General features: G+C 42.3%; 1 pseudogene; it reads right to left on the reverse strand.

The window, feature by feature from the left end:
* Positions 1 to 9,782: 9,782 nt before the first annotated feature.
* On the reverse strand, positions 9,783 to 9,901 carry LOC134949659 (5S ribosomal RNA; annotated as a pseudogene).
* Between the last annotated feature and the right edge of the window lie 9,030 nt (positions 9,902 to 18,931).

Consider the following 18,931-nt stretch of genomic DNA (forward strand, 5'->3'; position numbering starts at 1 on the left):
GTCCTCTTGGTCTGCTGTTATACTAATTGCTCCTTTATACCTTAAACAATGTTAACGTGAGAAAGCCACTCCCATGCCACCAAGTGTCCACTCACCTGATGTGGTCTCCTACGGGATCCCGAATTCCCTTGGTCCACAAAACCTTTATTGTTTGCACACTCACGCTCGTTCACTCATATACACTTTGGTTTTTATGTACAGAAAATTAACTTTCATTCAGATAAAACAGCCTAGTCCCAGAGGTGACACAGTAAGAGAAGGTTCTTTTAAACTAAATATTGGAAACTGAACAAATTTGTGCTATTATCGCGTGGCTACCGTATCGCCTAAACTGAAACAATGCTATTGTGTGATTTGTATTTAGTGGGCGTACCTGTACGCACGTTGCGTAAACACGCCACGTGTGTAGGCCTTTACGTTGCGTACGCAGTCCCGAACGCTGTCCGAGACACGTGTACAAAGGCCGTACGTCCGCAGTACTACAAATCCCACACTTCTATAAATGTAAGCAATATTTAACTATAATCGCTCACTTAACACTACACACAGTTTCCACTGTATCAACCTTTACAACTAGGCCAGGCTGTGTGTGCGTCTTACACTTACTCCCTTAAATATTAACTCTATATGTTAACTAAATAGCAACAAATTTCCCAGTACAGGCCAAAATAAATCTAGTAATCAGTAATTATGGCAATAGTGTGAGCAGATATGCAAAGTACAAAATACAGGTGTGTGCGTGTGATGTGTGCGCATTTGGCGCCAAACAGAAATTTCACAGATGTAAAAATAGCTTTTGCGTTCTTACCTTACGGATCCCTCCAGCATCCCTTCAAACCATGCAGGGCAGACGCTTATCTAATCAGCACTAGTGTATCCACCAACCAAGAGAAGGCTACAGGGGATACCTCTCCGCCCTTTGCTGATAGATAAAGTCTGCGAAAACTCTGCTAGGCTGCGGGTATGAGAAGGAACCGGACGAGCTCCCAATTGATAATGCTGATATTATCTTAGACTGCAAAGCTATACCTCTAAATACACTATTACCGTAGAGCCGCTATGGCTGCTAGACTAATGCACGTGCTACGTACTTTGTATGCTATTTGCGTACAGAGTCCTGCACGTGGTACGCACTTGGCGTACACACGCCGCGCTGAGTGTACGGAGTACACACAGCGAGCGCACACACAATTGATAACCTTTAAACCTTGTTAATGATACAATGTAATGATATGCTTACACTTTAAACTCTTAACAGCAAAGTACTGCAACAATGTTATATCTTAAACCTTAAGTAGCGCTGACGGTATAAAGTACCCGCAGTGCGTACACCTTATCAATGCTTATACACCTTATACAGATAAATATACTTTAAACCCTTGTGCAGGAAAGTGAAGACACCACACTGATTTGTAGTTGAAACCACCGGGTTCTAAGGCCACAGTGGATTGATTCCAAAAGATAAAAACAATACAATGTATACACTACAGGCTAACAAGTAAATCTAAACAGAATAATGGCTACAGAGAATGTACATACGTGAGAATGTTTCGCAAGCGCAACCCAGCTCGGTCCTCCGCTGGTCATACAGATAGCGTTTAGAGTCTTCTGACCGGCCAGGCAACAATGGTCTTTTTATACACAACATGCATACACAATACAATGGTCACTGTAATCTCATTGTCCATTGGACACAGGAATGTGTCTTTACATTATAGAAGAGGTCATAGGTTGATTTGAATGGGTGGGCGATGTCTTTCCCCAACTGCTTTTGTGGGTGGTATCCTCTGGATTCCCACCGCATACATAAAATACAGTAAATACAGTTAAAGTTCATATTCTACTTTTGTACATAACTATACGCAGGAATAAGCGATCTTTCTCTAACCAACACCGGAATGTTACCCTCAAAATACCCTACAGCTGGATACTAGACATCACCTTCCAACCTTTATCTGAACCTTCCTATCATGCAAAGGCGAATCCCTCTGTCCAGGGACTGTTTAAACTATTAATACTCGCTGACATGGTAAAAGGGAACTATGGGTACAAAATGCACTATTTGGGTTAAATATGTAATGTTCTAATAACCCGCTACGCGCTCACAAACTCTGCCGTAAATACCCATATCATGTGCATAATCGCCGGAGCTATCCTACGCAAATTGCGGATATGTGCATGCATGGCGGACTGAGTGCACGAGCAGCGGGCATGTGCATGGGGTTAGTACAAGGCATATGCATTATGATATTTTTCGACTTTGACAAGAAAAGCGGCGCCGGCGGAGGAGGAAGTCTGGAATCAGGAGCGGGGATTGTAAGTATACTTTTATTTTTTATTTTATTTTTCTTCCAGCTGCGCTACAGTGGCACAAATGGGGGTGTTTCTGACCACGCCCCCATATGAAGCCACGCCCCTGTTTTTTGCCCGGGGCGCCACAAGGGCAAGAACCGGCCCTGTGTAGGCCCCATCTCCTATTGCAGGACAAATATACTTGGGTGGAGGCACTTTAAGTATTAGGCTCCCCATATTGTAGTGGAAAAGGGGGTTACATGTACATAGCTTTAATGCTATAGACAGATCATACCATGTCACTTAAACACAAACTCATACTGTATATAAGAATTTTACATAAAATGAAATGTGTCAAACTTACACGTCCATTACAAGTACCATCATAATAACACTTCCTTGTTCTGTCTTTTCTCTTTTGTGCCACATTTCTATTCATGTTTCCATTCCTGATATTGATTAACTTCAGACAAGCCCAGCAATGATTATATTCGGCACTTTACACTCGACTCACATGCAATTCCGTGCCTGTCACTAGGCTTTGTGTTCCCTATCGACTGTCAATGACAGATGGATTTAATCATGTGACTACTCTAACCTCATTCATCACTATGGTCAATAAGGTTCTTTTATTTACCTCCTATCCTAGCATTCCGTTCTCTTACCACGTGTATAATACACATTTATTGATGGAGAACATTTTGCATCTAAGCTGTGTATATCAGGATTGTAGAGTAAAGATTAGGAACGTTTTATTAAACCATTAAAACATTCCTAGTTTAAACAGCTTGGGCAAGCAATTGGTAAAGAAAGAGCACTTTCTTAAACTGATGATGTCAATTTGGTTTATGGTGTGAAAATCAATAAATGGAGCTATAATTGTATTCATTTTTTTTCTTCCTTACATATGTTTTCACTTGAAATGTGTTCTCCTCTCAGTCACTGACACTCTTGGAACCACTGTATCACCAATTGTAATACTTACACAATGGGTCAGGTGGTTGTTTGAAGATTGCAGATAAGGTGCACATATGTCTTTTTCTCTGGTGTTACTTAGTGGTACACAGTTCCTGCACTTTTTTGTGTAATATTAAATTCTTATAAGTACAGTAGTTCCAGAAAAAGAAAGAAATCAGTGGAACAATTTCAGAAATGAATTAAAAAATAAGCATCTGCACACTTATCCAGAGTGTGGAAGTAACTATAAATCTTGTATCAATATATAACTTTAGGTGAGTTCTGGCACCTTTCTGTCTGAATACTGCATACCTCCCAACTGTCTATTCCGTGTCTATTCAGTGAGGACAGAGTGAGAGGGGGCATGCCAGCAGCTCACAGAGCGCTAGTCATGCCCCCTTTAGTGACAATGAATGGAGGTGCAACTCGCGATCGCAGCATGCTGCAAGGCCACGCCCCCTTCCAGTTAGGTCACACCCCTTTTCGTACCGCTTATGAATCTCCAAATGTTGGGAGGTATGGTACTTGTCACTGGCGTATTTATAATACTTACCCTTTGTAGTCCCACGGCGGTTGCATGTCTGCAGAAATCACTGGGAAAATGGTGTTTTGCGCATGGGCAGTAGGATAATCACTGGGAAAATGGCCATTTCCCAAAGATCTGATCACGCGCTCTAGGCTCTGGGACAGCATTAGGGTCCCCTAGTGACCCTAGTGCCCAGAGCTACAGCGCTGCCGGGTAGAGAGGAGGGGGCCTTGACAGAGCCTGCACACGGGCCTCCGCCTTGCTAGATACGCCCCTGGTACCGGTACTACTTTACATAGAAAAATAGCACTAGGTTCATTTATTTCTTACTTTACACCTATATGAAAAGCAGATATCATTTAGCAAAATAAGATTATTAAAATGGGATGATGGGTAGCGAATCTGCATTTGGTGGAGTGTTCACTGTTTTCTGGGAGACTGCAATAGACTTTTTCTCCCTCAAAAGGACCTATTTTGTCCCCATTTATTGAAGTGGTATTGATTGGGCCTGATCGTATACTTCCAATATGATCCATTTAGCACTTTATAAATGCACCTTTTATGAAAAAGCATATTTCTTGGTACAGTTTTATTATGTGATTAATACCTTAGAAGTTAGAACACACACATGTGATAAAGACAATCTCAATGTCCACTGATTAATTTAAGACAGAAATTGGGCCGCCCAGACTAGCATTTTAGAAGTAAAACACAGCTGTTGAATTTATAGAAGGGGCTAGAGGGCAGAGCTTAAATGCGTAATTCTTCTCAGAGATGTTTAGACATTGCACTGGGTATGACTTGTCTCAGTACTTACAGGATAAATATTTGCCATTTATTGACAATTTATGGAATCATATTACTGATTTGTACGATCCAACTACACTACGTTACCAGCCACTCAGTTACACTTTTCAAAGTGCTTTCTAATTTGCACTCTCTTTTGAGGTTTAAATAAAATATAAGAGAGCATTTTAACAGAATCGCACCAATTCTAAAGTATCATATAACAAAAAACATCTTTCACCTGCCATCAACAAAACAACTCAGACACAATTGAAGTAAGGGTGCGTACACACTAGATGATATCGTGTATGAGGTGCACGATTTGGATACATCATTCACGATATTGGGCCTATTTCAGACTGCAGCAGCAAAATCTTTCTCTAATGCGCAAAACCATGTGCACTGCAGGTGGGGCAGAGAGAGTTAGATTTGGGTGGGTTATTTTGTTTCTGTGCAGGGTAAATACTGGCTGCTTTGTTTTTACACTGCAATTTATTTCAGTTTGAACACACCCCACCCAAATCTAACTCTCTCTGCACATGTTATATCTCCCCCCCCCCCCCTCCCCTGCAGTGCACATGGTTTTACCCTTTAGAGAAAAATGTTGCTGCTGCAATCAGGTCTGAATTAGGCCCATTGTCCAGCATGTATGCACTATGTCGCCAACGTCAGCGGCATCTTTGGTTGGGCGACATCACCAGCAACGGCCATGCTGTCAATTGCAGCATGGCCCATGTCCGCCTCCCCCTCCACCGTCGCTCGTTGCTACCGGCTTTGTATCATTTGCGAGTCGTCTAGTGTGTACATAGTTTCAATGTTTTACTGAGTTGGTGTATGTCTATATCTTTTTGCTCAGTTTCTGCACTGTTTTACCCACAGTTGTCATTATAAAAAGGCTTATTTCCTATGGGAAATAATATATTACACTATACTCAATATGTTTTTTTAAATTACATGAATCATGGAGACTAAATAAAAACAAATCTTCCTGACGATTACTTTATATTTTTCTTGCAGGAAAGTCAAATAAATTGTGTTCAGAATTCTTTTATAAATGGCAAACTATGGAACTGGTTCCGAGTTGGTAGAACAGCAAAAAAACAGAAGTAACTTTGCACAAGTACAGACCATTTTGCAATGCAAGTCCACAAAAACATTTTTTTTATATTTTTGCATGCGATTAAATATTGGACTTTTGTACACAACATTTTTCAGTTCAGGTAGCACAAGCCTCTCCCAACTCTAAATCTCTCTGCATTTTAAATCTGCCATATCTGTAGTGCAACATGTTCTTGCCAGCCAATATTTACATTTGCTCCCTTTTTTTGCTGTGATCCCAACCAGTTGCGACTCCTACCCTCTTACGTAAGAAGGACTGTCTCTATTCTGCAGTCCTAGTAGCGGTCAAGCCCCTGATCTATTTGGCGTCTGTTAGGTGCATTTCAGCATCTGGCTAGCAAGGCCCTTGACTGATGCATGTGCACACACGATGGCTTCTAGGTACTGCAGCCACTGCCAGAAGCCTCACTTGTAGTGGCAAAATTTACTGGGGTCGCTGAAGCCCTGCAGCTCCTAGGTAACATATAACACTGCTCCCATCTATGAATAAGCCCATTAACATCCCAAAGCATTACAGGAACGTTATGACTACGTTCTTCCAAAGTTGCAGTGACATCCCTTGTGAAGTCTCTGTTGCGTTTAAATGTACCCATATTTTGTGTACTATGGAAGATAAGTAATTATATTCATATTGAACAAAGCTTAGGAATCTATGCATTAGTCATTCCAGAGTGTTAAAGGCTAAAGAAACTCCACTCAAAAACTAGCATATTTAAAAAAAAGGCATGTGACAGAAAACATAACAAACAGATTAATGAATATATAAATATATATGCAATATAAATAATTCATTGACCTCTATTAGTTCATACTAATTTTTTAAATCTCCCCAAGTTGAAAAAAGAATGTGCCTGGTGATATTTACACTTTGCTATATAACCAAGCACCCTGCATTTTTCACTTCTGCATGTCTGTCTCTTAAGTTGAGAAACTGTTCTGTATATTACACAGGTAAGCAATACATCAAATCATTATGTCACGCGCCAAGATACTTGGAGACTGGGAAAATAATATTTCAGACACTTCTATGCGTTTTTAAAAACATGTACATAGAAAGTTTGCTAATTCTGTCAATTTTTATTTTCTGTTTTCTTTTTCATTATATTTCTTATGAATACATGAATACATATATTAGATTGTGCTCTAGGGATGAAGATTAATTTACTTGAGGAGAAATTGAAAAAACAGACTTTGGCCATTTTGTGAAGCATTATTTTATTCTCATCTCTGCATTCATGGAACTTAAATTACTTGAAGTCAAAAGACTGCTTTTATAGTGCACAAGTTACTGTACCTACACAGAGTGGATATAGTTGTTGCTTTTTGGGTGGGGGCTAAGCCAATATTTATACTGTTCTTCAGGGGCAGAACTGCTGGAGACAATGGAGTCAGTTGCTGCCAGGCTCCCAGCCCTAAAGTGAGCACCTGTTCTCCATTGTCCTCTGTTCCATGCCCTTCCTGCTGTGTAACTGTCGGCTCTGTGCTCTGCTATGTGCTCTGGTCACGGACATCACTTTATGTACAGAGATGGATCTTCCATAAGGTGGTATAATGCCCTCCTATCACCTGCCACTGTCAATGTATTTTAATCCTATTTTTTATGTCAAACCAAAATTCAAAACATGGGCCAGGAGGTGGGGACATAGACAGTGGCTCCGGTGCAGTGCTATGTGTAGCAAATGCATCGGATGTTACATACAGTATATCATGATAGAGACAGCAGGGGTTTACCCTGCGTCTATTACACTCTTCGAATACAGGCAGGAGGAGCAGTGACGACTGGTGAGGGGGTAGTTTCTGGTCTGTGGTGCCTTCATTCTGAGGCACAGGCCATTATACAAAGTGACCCAGTGACAAAGTGATTTTGTCTTACTGCATATTGCAAAGGCGGGGCCTCAGTGGAGAAGGAAGCGCAGGCTTTGTTTCAGCATCTCTGTGTGCTGTGTTAAGGTGCGTACACATGGTGCGATTTATGCTTAAGATTTTGACTATATAGTCAAAATCGTAAGAAAAGTTATCACAAATCACACCATGTGTATGCACTTGCGACGTTGATGTGCTGTCCTGCGGGAACGGCATAGCAAGAAAATATAGTGTGTGCAGGCAGGGTCAATACTGACTAGATCGGAGGTTCATGCCTCCGGCCAGTTTCTAGTCAATATCGATCGTTAGCCAGAATCGCACCGTGTGTACGCACCTTAACACAGCACACACAGATGCTGACACAAAGCCTGCGCTTCCTACTCCACTGAGGCCCCGCCCCTTCCCTATCACTCAATTCCTTCAGAGTATGGAGCTCTGCAAAACACAGAGACACCTTCAAAGAGAGATCAGTGTCTGCGGAGGGAAAGTGGGGAGTAAGTGTAATATTGTCACCTGTGGGTGAGGAGGGGGTTGTAAGTGAATTGTTGTCACTTGTGGATGAGGAGGGGGTTGTAAGTGAATTGTTGTCACTTGTGGGTGGGAAGAGTGTTGTAAGTGTATTATTGTCATTTGTGGGTGAGGAGGGGGTTGTAAGTGAATTATTGTCTGGGGATGGGGTTGTAAGTGTATATTATTGTCACTTGTGAGTGTGGCGGTGGGGGGTGTAAGTGTATCATTGTCACTTGTGGGTGGGGAAGGGGGGTGCAAGTGTATTATTGTCACTGTTGGGTGTGGAATGGGGGATAAGTTTATATTATTGTCATTTGTGGGTGGGGTGTGGTGTAAGTTTATACTATTGTTTGCGTAAGGGGCGGGTATATTGAAGTTATCAAGCAAGGTGGTGGTGGGGTTATAGTAATTATCCCAAGTACATTAAATGTGTCCTCTCCTGCCTTCCTTCCCATGCTCTGGTCCTGGCCTGGTCCCTCCTAAACTGTAGACCATACTCACTCCCTTTGCTGCCTGAAGCACCTTCTCCCTCTCGGCATTCCTGCAACAAATACCCCTATCTTCCCAAGTACCTCAACCAGTGTGCTTTTATTGTTTTCCATCATTTGACAGTCCTGCTATTTCTGCATGCTCCATTGAATTGTGACAGTACATTGTCTTAGCTCGTTTCTGCCACTGTCCTGACGCTGAACTACCACTGTATTTTTGCTTTTCTGTCACTTCATTATATTTGCCAGCCCATCACTACTCTGTCTTCTGTCCCTCTCTTCATTCCTGAATCCTGATATGTTAGTTTCATTGTTTACACCTTGTTTACACCCCCATGAGGAGATGAATCAAGCTTTGACGAGAGATTAAGTGGAGAAGAGCATCCAATAAGTTTCTAACTGTCATTTATCTAGCACAGTTGTTAAACTGACAAAATCTGATTGGATGCTTTGGGTAACTTCTCTGTGTTACTTATCTCCAGGGGCGGATTGGGATCGGAAAATTTATGGAAGCAGCCCTAATTGAGGCGGAGTCTGTTGAGTGGGAGGGGCCTGTCAAGAGGGCGTGGTCACTTCTAAGAGGTCCTGATTCTGAGATAGACAAAGTTGGGGCCTCCTTTGCTTTAAATGTATCGGGGGTATACCGCACTGGAAAATAATGATGTATCCAAAAGATATTATTAAGACCAAAATATAATGAGTACAAAGAGAAAACCAATGTTTTCTAATTTAATCTTAAATTTGGTGGTGCACCCTGAGTCAGTAATGAAACATGCAACAGAAAAAGAGAAAAGAAGACTCTTTTGTGGGCGCACTCTTATATGTATGTGTATAGAAGTCTCAGAAGAAACAAATGATAAAAATTATATGCAAATTTTATTAACAACAATCGGTAAAATGGTAGTAGAATATACTGTCAAAATTATCAAAAAGAGGAGGGGGGGGTTAGGAAAAGGGGAACACAGAAAAAAAAAATATATATTTTTACAGTGTAAATACCGAGTAATAGTTCTGGACTGCCTGGGTACGAAAATGCAGAAAATAACAGCTGGAGGCCTGAAAAAAATCTCTATAAGAATCCTCGGTAGGTATGTAAATAAAATTATAAGGATATTGGGTTGATGATAAGTCAGCTAGATCTCTTATGAATAATAATAAAGAGACGGATGGGGTAGATAAAGATAGAATGAGCAAGATGAATCTGCTGTCAGTGTTAGACGCTGAGCAAAACCGTCCAGGAACTTCTACTAAACTGAGTATTCCTCAAGAGTCTCCCACTTGAGTACTAACCCAGCCCGACACTGCTTAGCTTCCAAGATCGGAAGGATTCGGGCGTTGCCAGTGTGGTATGAAAGTAGAAGAGATATTTGATATCGAAGGCTCGGGAATCACTGATGAGAGTTCACGAAATGGAGAAGAAAAAGAGTAGATATAGAGTGGAGAAGAAAATAGGGGATCTGCTGCCAATGTTAGACAGGGATGGTTGCCCCTGAATCAGTGGTGAGAGTCCTGAAATTAGAGAAAGTTGGAAAACAAGGGGGGGGGGGGGGGGGAAGGAACAATGCTGGTCTAAAGTAGTTTAGGAAGGGTTGATGGTCGATAAGCTACTAATTACAGGGAGCTGATGGTACCTGTGATATTAATAATACTTGATGTTGTAGAAAGCAGATTGTAAAAATTGGCAGAAAGTTAGGATGATTTAAACCATGCAAAAACATCTGTTTGATGCTATCAGATTGATATCATTTGTCTCAAAGTGATATCAAGTGGGAAGATTCGAAAAATAGTAACATATAGGAGACAACAGTTCTATAATAAATAAATTGGGACTTGTTATGTCTCACTGTTGTCAGAACTGCAGAGATACTTTACATAATAATAATAGTGGAAAATGCTACTATAAATCTTAGGGATGAGCGGGTTCGGTTCCTCGGAATCCGAACCCGCCCGAACTTCATGTTTTTTTACATGGGTCCGAGCGACTCGGATCTTCCCGCCTTGCTCGGTTAACCCGAGCGCGCCCGAACATCATCATCCCGCTGTCGGATTCTCGCGAGGCTCGGATTCTATCGCGAGACTCGGATTCTATATAAGGAGCCGCGCGTCGCCGCCATTTTCACACGTGCATTGAGATTCATAGGGAGAGGATGTGGCTGGCGTCCTCTCCGTTTATAGAGAAGAGAGTGAGACAGTAGAGAGAGACACAGTAGTAATTTTGGGGAGCATTAGGAGGAGTACTAGTTACTTGCTGAAGTGATAGATAGTGTGACTGTATATTATCTGACTTGTGGGGGAGACACTGACAGTGGGGAGCAGTTAGAGTCTGAGAGCAGGACTCAGGAGTACATATAACGTACAGTGCACACTTTTGCTGCCAGAGTGCCACACTGCCATTGTGACCACACTGACCACCAGTATAATATATATTGTGATTGTCTGCTTAGGAGTACTACTTGCAAGTTGCTGATAGTGTGACCAGTGACCTGACCACCAGTCACCACCAGTTTAATATATATATATATATATATATATAATTGTATATAATATATATATAATATTGTATACCACCTACCCGTGGTTTTTTTCTTTTCTTTCTTCTTTATACATACTACTATAGTAGCTTACTGTAGCAGTCTGCGGTGCTGCTGAGCTGACTGTGTCCAGCAGGTCCATCATCAGTCATTACATAATAAATATATATACCTGTCCGGCTGCAGTACTAGTGATATTATATATATATATATTGATTTCATCTCATTATCATCCAGTCTATATTAGCAGCAGACACAGTACGGTAGTCCACGGCTGTAGCTACCTCTGTGTCGGCAGTCGCTCGTCCATCCATAATTGTATACCACCTACCCGTGGTTTTTTTTTTTCTTTCTTCTTTATACATACTACTATAGTAGCTTACTGTAGTAGTCTGCGGTGCTGCTGAGCTGACTGTGTCCAGCAGGTCCGTCATCAGTCATTACATAATAAATATATATACCTGTCCGGCTGCAGTACTAGTGATATTATATATATATATATATTGATTTCATCTCATTATCATCCAGTCTATATTAGCAGCAGACACAGTACGGTAGTCCACGGCTGTAGCTACCTCTGTGTTGGCAGTCGCTCGTCCATCCATAATTGTATACCACCTACCCGTGGTTTTTTTTTTTTTCTTTCTTCTTTATACATACTACTATAGTAGCTTACTGTAGCAGTCTGCGGTGCTGCTGAGCTAACAGTGTCCAGCAGGTCCGTCATCAGTCATTACATAATAAATATATATACCTGTCCGGCTGCAGTACTAGTGATATTATATATATATATATATTGATTTCATCTCATTATCATCCAGTCTATATTAGCAGCAGACACAGTACGGTAGTCCACGGCTGTAGCTACCTCTGTGTCGGCAGTCGCTCGTCCATCCATAATTGTATACCACCTACCCGTGGTTTTTTTTTTCTTTCTTCTTTATACATACTACTATAGTAGCTTACTGTAGCAGTCTGCGGTGCTGCTGAGCTGACAGTGTCCAGCAGGTCCGTCATCAGTCATTACATAATAAATATATATACCTGTCCGGCTGCAGTACTAGTGATATTATATATATATATATTGATTTCATCTCATTATCATCCAGTCTATATTAGCAGCAGACACAGTACGGTAGTCCACGGCTGTAGCTACCTCTGTGTCGGCAGTCGCTCGTCCATCCATAATTGTATACCACCTACCCGTGGTTTTTTTTTTTTCTTTCTTCTTTATACATACTACTATAGTAGCTTACTGTAGCAGTCTGCGGTGCTGCTGAGCTGACTGTGTCCAGCAGGTCCGTCATCAGTCATTACATAATAAATATATCTACCTGTCCGGCTGCAGTACTAGTGTGATATAATATATATTGATTTCATCTCATTATCATCCAGTCTATATTAGCAGCAGACACAGTACGGTAGTCCACGGCTGTAGCTACCTCTGTGTCGGCAGTCGCTCGTCCATCCATAATTGTATACCACCTACCCGTGGTTTTTTTTTTTCTTTCTTCTTTATACATACTACTATAGTAGCTTACTGTAGCAGTCTGCGGTGCTGCTGAGCTGACAGTGTCCAGCAGGTCCGTCATCAGTCATTACATAATTGATAAAGCTAAATATTTATCGCGTATATAACCCTTTATGAGGTCTAAGAACACTGTACGCTAGCTACGTAAGAAGTACCGTAAGGGTACGCAAGTTGCGTAACGATCGCTCAGCCGTAGGCGAGACGCTCAAGCGTCACGTTCGCTTACGGCTTAGTGATCACAGGCAGGCACGCTATTGGCTGACGACTAACGTAATGATTAGCTATAGCGTAGCGGACGCTCGGGACCACGAGGAGATCACCAGCGATGCAGACGCTCACAACGTTAAACCTTTATATCTATACCTTCAGCAATGAAATACACAGTAAACCTTAGTGTGGAGACAATGTGTAAGTGCAACCTTGTGTAACCTGATTACCTACAAAGCTGCTTGAGCGTCACCGACGCTCAGAGAATACTTAACACTATAAAGAATACACAGATACCTGGCTTAGGGTCCGAAACCTATTATATGTATTATGACTATTACTTGCAAAAAGAATCACAGTACAAAGCATACACTACAGTATAACATAAACCAACTAACCAGATAACTACACAGGAAATACAATACGATATAATTCAAGTCTAATCAAGGGAAAATACGAGAGAAAGAGAAGAGAGGGAGAGAGAGAGAAATGGCTCACAGTAAGACAATATGATTACGGAGAAAACTTACGCACAAGGGGAACGATCGCATGCGCCTCGATATCCAGCTCCCGATTATCAGCAATGAGAACCGTTGAAGAGAGTGACGTTGGATATGGTCGGCCTGCTATTTATGCCCCACACACAATACAATTCAATGGTCCCTACAATCTCATTGTTCATTGGACACAGGAATTCGGCTTCGCATTATAACAAAAGGTCATAGGTTGATTCATACAGGTGGGCTGTGACTATTTCCAACTGCTCAGGTGGGAGGGAAACTGAGTTTCCCGCCGCATGGGTAATAAAGTGCAAATAAAGTAAATGTTCATAAACTTCTTATGTCCATAACTATTCGCACGAGCGATTGATCTGCTTCAAACCAACACCGGAATATTTCTAATTTAATATTCTTCCGATGGATACTAAACACCACTGTATTACTCCTATCTGACCCTTCGTATCAAACAAAGAGGGATTCCTCTGTTCATGAACATTCTATATTAACCAAACTTTCAGAATCTATCAAAGGGACCATGATCTACAAAATACATTATTAGTGAAAATATGTAATGATTGAGTCGCACGCTATGATCGCATAAACTCTACCGTAAATACGCATACCATGCGCCTGCGGGTGCCCGCGACTGTGAGTATGCGCACGTACGGGAGAGCGTACGCACGCGCAGCACGGACCTGTGTGAGGTGCAAATATGGTAGTGTGCATAGAGATATTTTTCTGACTTTGACAGTCCACCCTTTGGCAGTCAATAATAACTGCCACTTCCTGAAAACATTTCAAAAGGAGAAAAATATATGTCAGGGGTTAATTCATTTCCATGGTTGGGTAAGGGAGGAGAGAGGAGTAGGTGGGAAGAGGGTATGACCTAGTGAGATAGCAGAAGCATGTGTGTATGAGTCCATGTTTGGGGGGTCATGTATCATCGTGCCGTACGTGTTGTAAATCAAGCTTCGAGGTATTGCGAAGTATACATTTGAATTCCTTCTTATCCCGTGGTACAGGTCTGTGGATGGGCTGTCAAACTTTACCGAGCTCTTTTCGGATTTTGAACAAAATGGGGAGCACATTTTAGTTGATGATACATGAATGGGGGAATATGTGATTGCTGATATCTGTGCCTGTATTCCCTATACTATGTGTGTCATTACCTGAGGGTTGTAGAAATGAAGAAAAGACATAATTACGGTAAATGCGGTGGTATTCTATGTCAGGTTAATGTACATCTGTCGGTTGAAGTTTTGTTCGGTATCAGTTGAAAGTCGTCTTCTTTGCGCTGTTTTGCTCATTAAGCGTGAGCAATAAGCTTTGTCAATGCCATTAGATTTACAAAAAAAATGTTGGGCTAGCGTAATTTTAAGAATTCTAGGGAAACTGGGGATCCATGGCAAAGTTCATCAAGTGTCCATATCTCAAGTGGTCAAAACTTCTTCTTTGGTCTATCCGTTGTCTGTATAGCGTCTCATCAACTTCCTCGTCCAAGGGGGTCTTGTTATCTTGGAGAAAAACCAGAAAAACAGGTGAAAGAAACGGACCGTAGAAATCGCATTTTCATCACATCATTGTTTCTATCGTTGGGTCGTAAATCAAATCCAGGTTAATTACAGTTTCCTCACTCCTCAAACTCATCACTCTGGTACTTTGTTTGCACCTCATTAAAGCCTGCCCGCATCTAAATATCAATCCAATCGATATAACGACACCTAAGATACATAGTAGAAACTTCCCAACATCCATTATGACTCCTTGAGCCCAGTCTCCTAAACCAGTGAACCAATTTCGCGGGTTCAACCATGACACCCAACCAGTCAGCTCATTACCTACAGCAGCAAGAGTGAGATTGTGTTTTCGACGAAATTCCCACTTTAATTGGAGAATATCGTCCATCTTTTGGTCTATGACCTCTACCGGATCCTCGGTGCTATTTGTGATATACGTGCAACACTTCACGCCGTACTGTGTTGCTAATGTAACACAATATCCGCCTGTCACTGCTGTGAGGTAATTAAGAACCATTCTATGCTGTACCAGTTCTGTTTTATAAGCCTGAAGTTCTCTTCCAGTATATCTAAACGTGTCATCATACATTTCAGTGATATTATCTAACAAATTGGCGAGTGCGGAAATGTATCTATAATTCATCACTCCTCGAGCGGTGCGAGTGAAATCTAACGCCACCAGAACCTGAATCCCGGTGGATTCATGGATCAGATCAGAGGCCGGATGCTCTAACCTTTCTGACAGTTGTCTTTTAACAAGGTGCTCGTAGTGAGTGTGAGTATAAGGAGCTTGGGCACCACGGTGTATGTCTTTCATTTTATCATGAGTTACAGTCATTACTTCAGGCAATACTCTTCCAATATAACACAATCCTTCAGAGTTTGGGGCAAGCCACTTGTACGCCTTTCTCCCGCATATGAAATATGCATCATCGGGGAGAACATATGGGACGGAGAAAGACATCACCATATTACACACCTTCCAGGTGAAATCTCCTAGCCCTAATTCTTCCATCTGCTTAATGCACGTATCAGGTTGTACGATATGTGCACAGTATCCTGGTGATACTTCTCCAACTCTAGTAATCCTATTTCCTAAGGTGTATCTATACCGGAAAGATTTTCCTCTACTGGCTATGTGGCGTACAAGCTCTGTATCTGTAGGCATTCTATCTGCTCTATGTGAAAAGGTCATGGTGTGGTCACTCCATGATACTTCCCAATTTCCCGGCTTTCTGGAATTGGAGATGTTAAAACATAATAGGGACCTATCCACGTGGTATTGGTGGAGCTTCAAACTAGGAGGGCTGGAGATATTAAACCTCCGGTCCACCGGTCTCCCACCATTTAACTCAAGTACCTCCCCTATCGTTAAAGGAAATGGTACTAGCCCTGATTTGCTATGACCCTGAGGTACTTGAGAGCATACCCAACAATCTGTTTTGTTTAATACATTACCCACTAAGGAGTGATAATCACTCAATGGATGCCGGTCCATATGGATATTAAAACTGGATTGGCATTTCTTAATGCACCCATCTTCAATGACATTGTTACAGAGCCTACAGATACAGTTTTCTTCAGCTAACAATCCGTCACAATTTCTTCTATGGTCAATGCTATCGGATCGTTTTCTGATACTCGCCTTTGCTTGTTGGTTAGGTTGATCTTGGAAAACTACGCCTCCATCTTTATCATCAGAACCCATTCCAGAACCTCTATCGACCTCCATGGTACTCTCGCCGGAACAGACTGCTCTGGTCAACATCATGGTCAACAGGAAAATCCGGATCACAGTCTCTTGGGGCAAGTCCATCTTTGAGGAGGAGACGAAGAAGAATGAGAAGGAGGAAAAATACATTTGAGGGAGAGGGGATGGGAAGTGGAGAAAAACAATAAAAGGGAGTGGGGAGTCGACAACTGCTCTCGGTCTTCAAGGCTCAGGTGCCGCCTCAGTCCTCCTGGAACAGACACTCCAGTGATACAACCTCTACCGTCTGTTCCTTATCACGGGACTTCTCTGGATCAGCAACCTTCTTGCAGTGGGATGAATGGACCCAAGTCTCTCTCTCAGCAACCTTCAATGCTGTCGTGCTAGTCAATAAGACCTGGTATGGTCCTTCCCATCTGTCAATAAGGCAACCTGAGCGTAGAAAATTTCGTATCATTACATAATCCCCAGGTTCAATGTCATGACAACTACTATCAGGTAGATCAGGAATCACCAACTTTAGATTATCATTTTGATTCCTTAACTGTTTACTCATGTTAATCAAGTACTTTACAGTTACTTCATTGTTACATTTCAAATCATCCTGAGGGTTAATCATGACATGCGGTTGTCGACCAAATAAGATTTCAAAGGGGGACAGATTAAGAGGGGACCTGGGAGTGGTTCTGATACTGTACAATACAATGGGTAAAGCTTCTGGCCATGTCAATCCTGTCTCTGCCATCACTTTACTCAATTTATTTTTAATAGTGCTGTTCACTCTTTCGACCTTCGCACTCGCCTGTGGACGGTACGGAGTGTGCAGCTTGCTATCAATTCCCATCAACTTACACATTCCTTGAAAGACATCACCTGTAAAATGGGTACCCCTATCACTCTCGATTATTCTAGGGATACCATATCTACATACAAATTCCTGCACAATTTTCTTAGCTGTAAACATAGCGGTATTTGTAGCTGCAGGAAATGCTTCGACCCAATTCGAGAAAACATCTATACAAACAAGTACATATTTCAAATTCCGACAAGGGGGTAATTGAATGAAGTCAATTTGTATTACCTGGAAAGGGCCGCCGGCAGGTGGGATATGGGATGGTTCTGTTGGTATTGCCTTTCCAATATTCTTTCTCAGACAGGTAAGGCATGACATTGCTCTTTTACTCGCATGAGAGGAGAATCCTGGGGCGCACCAATAGGCTCTTACCAATTTGCACATTCCCTCCTTGCCTAGATGAGTCAGCCCGTGAGCTGCTTCAGCCAGACATGGAAGATATGCTCTGGGGGCCACTGGTTTACCATGTCCATCCGTCCAGAGTCCTGAGGACTCTTGGCCACATCCCTTTGCCTTCCAGACTGCCCTTTCCTGTGTGGAACACAAATTTTGCATTTTACACAACTTCTGTGTGTTGATGGTATTGAATACCATCAGTTGTGTGGTGTCTGTCTGTATGGGGGTAGCAGCTGCTAACTTAGCAGCTTCGTCTGCTCGGCTGTTACCAAGTGATACCGGGTCTTGGCTATATGTGTGTGCTTTACATTTGATAACAGCCACTCTGTCGGGTTCCTGTATCGCTGTTAGAAGCCTTTTTATGTGAGCTGCATGCGCTACCGGTGTACCAGCTGCCGTCATGAAATTTCTGAGGCGCCATAGGGCTCCGAAATCATGGACTACCCCGAATGCGTATCTAGAATCGGTGTAGATATTGGCTGACTTACCCTTAGCCAATTCACATGCTCTGGTTAGGGCGACCAGTTCAGCAACCTGGGCTGAGTGAGGTGGGCCTAGCGGTTCCGCTTCTATGGTGTCTTGGTCATCTACGACTGCGTATCCAGTACACAAGTCTCCCGAGTCTGACTGTCTGTGACAACTACCGTCCGTGTAGAACGTGAGTTCTGCATCTTCCAGTGGGTTGTCACTGATGTCAGGCCTTGCGGTAAAATTTTGGGTCAAATATTCCATACAATCATGTGTATCTTCCTTTGTATTAAATCCTCCTTCCCCAGCACTCTCACCTTCCACCCTTTGTGCCTGACCAGGCACACCTGGGAGATATGTTGCAGGATTTAATGCACTGCATCTCCTTATGGTGATGTTTACGGGGGCCATTAGTGCTAATTCCCATCTTGTAAACCTCGCTGATGAGACGTGTCTGGTTTGGGCAGAATTCAATAAGGCTGATACCGCATGTGGCGTATGGATTGTGAGGTTGTGGCCTAGCACGACATCTTCGCTTTTTGTCACTAGCAATGCTATCGCAGCAACGCTTCGCAAGCATGTGGGGAGGGATCGCGCTACCGTATCTAGCTGAGCGCTGTAGTATGCAACTGGCCTGCTGGCATCACCGTGTTTTTGGGTTAGTACGCCTGCCGCG

Source organism: Pseudophryne corroboree, chromosome 1, assembly GCF_028390025.1.
Source record: "Pseudophryne corroboree isolate aPseCor3 chromosome 1, aPseCor3.hap2, whole genome shotgun sequence".
NCBI classification, from domain to species: domain Eukaryota; kingdom Metazoa; phylum Chordata; class Amphibia; order Anura; family Myobatrachidae; genus Pseudophryne; species Pseudophryne corroboree.